The 7,185-nt window shown below is 44.6% G+C and overlaps 1 protein-coding gene across 2 annotated transcripts in view; it reads right to left on the minus strand.

The window, feature by feature from the left end:
- The window catches only part of TNRC6C (trinucleotide repeat containing adaptor 6C), a 151,345-nt gene extending 144,178 nt beyond the window's left edge, over positions 1 to 7,167 (minus strand). For both annotated transcript variants that reach the window (XM_025859648.2, XM_025859647.2), the window contains exon 1: positions 7,030 to 7,167. The gene's annotated coding sequence lies outside the window, so the exon portion shown is untranslated. The remainder of the gene's footprint in view (positions 1 to 7,029) is intronic.
- Positions 7,168 to 7,185: the final 18 nt, after the last annotated feature.

Below are 7,185 nucleotides of genomic sequence, written 5' to 3' on the forward strand. Positions count from 1 at the left end.
ATTCTCAAAGTTGATTCCACTGAATCAAAAGGTAGTATAAAGTGAAAACAACGTTTGGTGGTCACACACATTTGGGAAAATTGGGCTAATAAAGGTAAACATATTTTTTTTTCTGCTGGACTTCTCTGAGCATCCAGTATGTTAACATGCATCTTCAAGAGGGCAGACATGGTATATAACTATATAATTATATACCACCATAAGTTTTTGTTAACTTAAGGAAGTTTCACAACATTTAATTGCTATTTCAGTTTTTGTTTTGTTTTTTGTTTGGTGCCTGCCTCTCTCATTAGTCAGACAACTCTAGGAGGGCAGGGAGCCGTTGATCCTCACTGTGGCCATTGGGCAGAGAAGGCATTAACTTTTGGTGGAGCAGAGCAGAAATGATGTGACCAGGCTTGGGGTTTAGAAGGCAGTGCAGGGGGATGATAAAGAGCTCCGATTCCGGCATCATAGGACCTAAAAATAGTATTAAGTCTCTGACTGTGGGTAAATTATTCAACCTCTGTGGGGTTTAGCTTCCCCATCTAGAGAATGTACACAGCGACAGGAGCTCCTTACAAGCGGATGCTGAGGAATGGTTTACACACACAAAGTGCCCAGGAAGCATTCAGTTAATATTAGCAGATGGATTGGTAGGATACAGACCAGAAGAGAGACTAATTAAAAAGCTATTCAAATAATCCAAGCTATTTATCCATAAGTGAGGGCTTTGAAGTGGACTGAGTCTAAATTCTGGCTTTACTTCCTATAGGCTGTAGGATCATGCAGAAATTACTTCCTTCTCTGCCCTCCTTTTCCAGGTCTGTACATCGGGAACAATAAAAGCAACTATTTTTCAGGTGTGTTGTGTTGTGTTGTGAAGATATAATAAGATAATACTCATGTCCTTGGGGGGCGCCTGGGTGGCTCAGTTGTCAAGCGTCTGCCTTCGGCTCAGGTCATGATCCCAGGGTCCTGGGATCGAGCCCCGCATCGGGCTCCCTGCTCGGCGGGAAGCCTGCTTCTCCCTCTCCCACTCCCCCTGCTTGTGTTCCCTCTCTCGCTGTGTCTCTCTTTGCCAAATAAATAAATAAAATCTTTAAAAAAAAAAATACTCATGTCCTTGGTACACTATCACACTTGTAAGTGCTCAATTGTTAGTTGTACCTATTTGAAGATTATTTTTAAGCAGAGGTCTGATGACCTGAGAGCATGCTTTCTAACTGCCCCACCATCCCCATCCCCAATTCTCAATTGTCCCCAGAGATTCAAACGTCCTTCCTTCCACAGAGCCACCACCTTCCTCCCCCACCTCATCTCCTGGCCCAAAACCCTTTAAAACATCAGCCTCCTGAAGAACAAAGCCAATTAAATTCCTTTCTTACACACTCTTTCCCCTCCCCTTGTGCATTGCCCACTTCATATACAGTGTGAGAAAACAGAATGTAATCAAAGGAGTAATTCTGCACCCCACCCCTTGTAATTTCTGAACAACTCTGTTAACATCTTTCCACAGCACAGGTGGATGGAAAGGTGGTACATTGTACCAACGCTACCATTTCCCAATTGCAGATCTTAACTTTAATTCCCAGTTGCTATTTTAATTCACATTTCCCCCACTTATTAAAAGAGTAATTAAAAAGAAATTATCTTTGGGAATAAAAAGTAAACAATGCCTTTGCCAGGCTCAACTCAAGCCGCTGATTTTAGTTGTGAGAGACACTATTCTTTTTTTTTTTTATAGAGTTGTTCTTTTTTTTTTTCAAAGATTTTATTTATTTATTTGAGAGAGAGAGAATGAGAGACAGAGAGCACGAGAGGGAAGAGGGTCAGAGGGAGAAGCAGTCTCCCCGCCGAGCAGGGAGCCCGATGCGGGACTCGATCCCGGGACTCCAGGATCATGACCTGAGCTGAAGGCAGTCGCTCAACCAACTGAGCCACCCAGGTGCCCCGAGAGACACTATTCTTAATGAGCTAGACTGTACACATAAAACGAATCCAACAAAGCGTATATTGCCCTGAACCACCTTGGCTCTGGCCAGTCTGCCCCTTAGTAAGAGACTCAACTACAGATAGGTGTGATCCCCCTACTGAGAATAATCTGACTTGATATTGTGATACTGCAGGTTTGCAGTTCAGGCCTTTGCAGGAAGGCCATTATGAAGACATAATAGAGTATTAATTTCTAAAATGTTCCCAAGAAGGAAAACAGAGAGGGTCTTTAAAGGAAAAAAGGAAAAGGAAAAAAGAAAGAAAGAAAGAAAGAGCTGTTCAGGTGTTTGTATTCTAGAGGATCACGGGGGACCTTGTGGATTTATACGAACAGATGCTGGTCACAGAAAATGCTGTAACCTTATAATGACGACGAATTGATCTATTTGCACACTCTTTCATTCTCATAGTTTTACACAAAAAATTTTTTTAATGAGGAAGGAAAGTGGGAACTGAGCCACAACAGACCAATCCCTCCTGCCAGCTCTCTGGAAGACAGATTCCAGATGATTCTTTGGGACCTAGGTGCTGTGACCTAGTGGCCCAGTGATCTTACGTGTCTTCAAGCGGCTGTTCTCCAACAGGAAAGGAGTGTTGTGACAAAGAGGCAAAGAAGGAAAGGGAGACCGCAGGACAAACAACTCCTACTTCCTAGAGCAAATATTTAAATACATTGGCCTGGAAGACACATATCTTAGAAGGTATATTCTTGCCCATCCTTATTCATTACTGTATCTTAGAAAACCAAAGTCCCGTTGCATAGCTGGAACTCAAAGAGCCACATGGAATATTAAAAGTTCAAAACAGCAGTGAACACTGCTTTCCCAAGGCCATTCCTTCTGCTGTGGTTGCAGCCAGGAGGGCTCAGGAGGGCGCAAACAACTATCTGTGCTTCAGCAGTGATGTTTTATGGCTGGGTGCCCAGATTGTCTAGCTCCGCACACAGCTCTATAGCCTTTGGAGGGCTACAGGGGAAGAATGCATTCTTAACAAACAGCTCTTCATCCCTGCAACAGCTTCTTCATTCTCTGAAAGCATCTATGGCCAAGAAAATAATTCATTTTTAGTAAAACTCTAAAAATGGCACAAAGGGTATGAATTTACACCATGTTTTTAATATATAAAGCCTCATCACATCCCAGTTGGAGAATTAAAGAACATGTATTTTACTTTTCATTAAATAAGTTATAGTTCAAACGCATGCTCTGCACAATAGGAAACTTACAGGATTATTTTAAGCAAGTTATTCAAACAAGTTCACTGCGCAAGGATTACACATTTCTTGGTTTCAACATCACACATACAATCTCTACACAAGGTTATAGCTATTTCTGACAAGTAATCTTTATATTTGTAAGTAATTATATTCTTGAAAAGTCGTGTATAAGCTGAATGTTTATAATTGAGGACATCTTTCCTGCATTGAAATCTATTTAAAGAAAGCTTACTGTATATTATTTTGCAAATTAAGAATGCTCTCCTCATGACTGCACAATTATTTAAAAGCTAATTTGTAAAAATTTAGATATTCATGATTAGACTGGCTTAATGCAAGAAAATCTGTAAAAATCTACCTAAAAAAAAAAGGTCAGTTTTCATTTGATATTCTGTTCTCTCTACCTAAATCTACGACATCTTCAAACAAAATTAAGATGCTGTCTTAATTAAGCAAATAAAATCCACTCATCATACAAAACAGACCGCAGCACCAATACTCCTTCAAAAGATTTCCTTACAGCTCATCTAAAACATAAGACCCTCTGAAATAAAGCTAGCGTGAAAGGTAAAAAGCCATTTGTCTCAAAATCACCAGTAAGAAGCCATAACAATTTCAAAGAAACCAAAAACAAAACACGCGCGCGCGCGCACACACACACACCTCCAAGGTTGCCTGGCTCTTCCCCACTTACTTCGACTTTCTAGGCGCTGTCTGCTAAAGGCTCCACCTCCTGCTCCCCCAACCCATCCTTCTCCTGGTTCCAAGACCTATAAATCTGTTCCTCCTCACCTCTCCGTTTCTCATGCTCCCCCACCCCTGCCCCTGGGACTTCAGTTGCTCTGGCTAGATACTTTGTTTGCTGCATCCCCAAATCTTAATGATCTCATATGTTGCTCTGAAATGGAAAACACCCTCAGTGTTGACAATCTATTTTCTTCCTTATAAAATCTTCTCAAATAGCAACCTTTGCACAATAAACCCTGACTGACTGCTAAAGAGTCGTCTACAACATACGCATGCAATCTCATGGATCTAATTCTTACTGAGGAAGGCCAAAAAGACCCATAAATAGTCTTTAAAATGGCTCTTAAACCTTAAAATGTTAAGTTGTTAGAAAAGTTCTATGATGCTGAAGATATTCTATATACTCAAATAATGGATAAATAAACTAACTTCCACTAGTACCCCCCCTTTTTTGTAATTTAAGATTAGCATCACTTTGAGTGGAGCAAGAGAAAGTTTATACTCAGGCCCTTCTCGCCCCCACTTGGAGTTGGGGCAGTCATGCAGACACTCCGTCTGCAGCCAGTACTGTAGGAATTCTATCTTCCATTTCTTTCCAACTGAAAGCTCTCTTCACTAAGGAAAAAGGCATGCCCCACTCCAGCCCTGACCTCCTCCTCCCCAGCTTGGTTTTGGAAGTGAGCCAGATGACAGCATTTGGAAAAGCATAAATTTATCTCAGTAAAGCCGGCTGTTTAACAAAAAGGTAGTGGTGAGAAATACTGTAATTTTAGAGTATATCCCCCCCATTATTTACTTCTGTTTTAATCCCTGCGGGTCCAATGAAACAGTGCACCCCACTTTCCCTCATAATCAGCCCTCTAATGCAACTATGTGTTCCAAAACTCCTGAGCCAACTAAGTATAAATATAAACCTGCTACAAAATAATCTTTGTCAAAGTGTTAAAACATATGCCACTTGAAAAAGAACAACAATAATAAACATTGTAAGAAGGAAAACCAAAGTCAACATTTACATGTACCCCAGGTTACTACTAAAATATTTAAATGCCAGAATCCAAAATGAAATAGTGAAGATTAAGCCTTATGACAGCCTCGGTGTCAACCTTATTTAATTTAATAGCTTAAGAGTAAAACAGAGGTACCTGTCAGTAGGGTCTTTGGTTTGGACAAGAAACATGGAAGACTTAGAATCAGTCTTTTAAAACTAGATCCTCATAATAAAATCAAGTCTCTCTGTGTGTGTGTGTATTCAATATATATATAAAACATCTGGGATCGCCAGATCCATTCTCCTGCTTAAGGAAGTGTTAGCTTGAAGAAATCACTCTGTGTCACCACAAGTCAAATTTAACTTAACCAATACTTTTATTGTTACCATTTTCTGAGCTATCAATTTCTCATGACCCAAGGTGTGAAAGAAAAACAGATTCTGAGAAACTATTCTTACGAAAATATAAATATTAACAACTTTCTGTAGAAAAAGCAAACTTTCAGTATAGGTAAGTAAGGCAGCAGCTATTCAGACCATTACTATCTTCTGTAAACACTGACAATAAAATTAGCTTGGATAATGTAACTGGGCTAGTCATTTCTTAAAATCTCATTTACCAGCATTTGCCCCAACAAAGCATCCTAGGAGTGCCACACTGAAAGGTTGTTCAACGACCTTCACCATCTCTGTGGTTCGAGACTAATGTAAATTCCTTCAAGGTGCCCTCAGCCAACCAGGTTCATCTGGCCCGGGGCTAAGTTTTATCTTCTACTCTTTCTCATAGTACAGAAGGAAGTCTGGAATCTATGCATATAACTGTCAACACCCGTACACATTTCAAGCTGGCCCCACGGTCCGCTAAGATCACTCAAGCCACATTTCCAGTGTCTCCACTCATCCTCATACTCGCTCAATTCTAAACGTAGGAAATAAGTTGCATAAAATAAGCTTCAGCGGGTCAAATTCCGTTCAGGCTCGTAGCAATCTCTACACAGTGATCATCATAATCCGACCACCTACACCGACCGCAGCGCTGCGACGAGCGGTATACCCGAAACAGGAGAAAACCCGACCCTCGTAAACACAATGGATTAAACCAGCCAGATGCTTCCAACTTGCAACTCCTTCAAGACGCTCAAGTTGGACATCCACAGAGCACCATTTTGAGTTCAGAATCTGCAGTTCATGCCTAGACATAACCGAACAGACAACTCAAATGGAGGTTTAATCTGACAGAGGCCAAGAGACAATTCCACTCATTTTGTACAGGATCACTGACACCGTCGAGTGCCTTAAAACGCAGAAGGTGCAGCCAGGATCTGCGGCTCCTCCTCCCCCGCCCCCCGCGGCGCCGATCCTACATCTTCGGTGAGATTCCCAAAGCTCCGTGTAACCCGCAAACGAACGGTTTCTCCGCCCGGTTAACACGCAGGGAACCCCTATATTCGCACCGGCAGGTTTTCACAGCCACGAATCAATTGATTAAATGTCATCCACAAGGTAAAGGTGCCAATGAGGCGTCGCTCAAACAGAGGTGGCACTGAGGCGCTCGGGTTACGTGATGTGCTAGCAGGTCAGCTGTGGTGCGGCTCCTTTTCCTCGTGCGCATTGCTCCGCAGTCTGCAACCCCGCTAGCAGCCCACCTGATTCCAGACCCGCAGAAGGCCGAGGGGCGCCTTCACCCTCCCCCAAATCACGCCCAGGGTTCGCTCTTCCCCCAAACAACGGCACGGGAGGCCCTACACCGAAAACGCTTTGGGTTCGTGCGTGCCATCGGAAATGCAAAATCCGTGGGCGACTGTTCAGGGGGAGCCCGGCTCCAACAACCCCACGAGTTTAAAACACACACATCTGGCGTGTGACCGCACCACCCGCCGCGACCCCGCCGGCTCCCCCTCATTCGGCGCTCTGCAAACCTCTCTCCCCGCGCGCACGCACGCACCGGCCCCGCGCCGCCGGCGGCTCCTCCCGCCGCCCCGCGCCGCGCATCCCTTCCCGCCCGGACCCGCCAACCCCTCGCGCTCCGGGCCTGGCCGAACAAAGGCGACGCCGCCAGCTCGGCCAGCTGCGGCGGCTCGGAGGCCCGGCCCGCGCTCACCTGGGCTCCGTCCCTGGCGGCGGCGGCGGCTCCTCGGCGGGGCTCCGGCGGCGCGGGCCTGGCGGCGACAGCGACAACGACGACGACGTCCCGGGCGGCCGCCCCGGGGCCTGCGGAGCACTCGGGCGGCGGGGGCCCGCTCAGCGCCGGCGCCGC

Source organism: Callorhinus ursinus, unplaced genomic scaffold, assembly GCF_003265705.2.
Source record: "Callorhinus ursinus isolate GAN/ISIS: 27379988/994484 unplaced genomic scaffold, GSC_fseal_2.0 scaffold68, whole genome shotgun sequence".
NCBI lineage: Eukaryota > Metazoa > Chordata > Mammalia > Carnivora > Otariidae > Callorhinus > Callorhinus ursinus.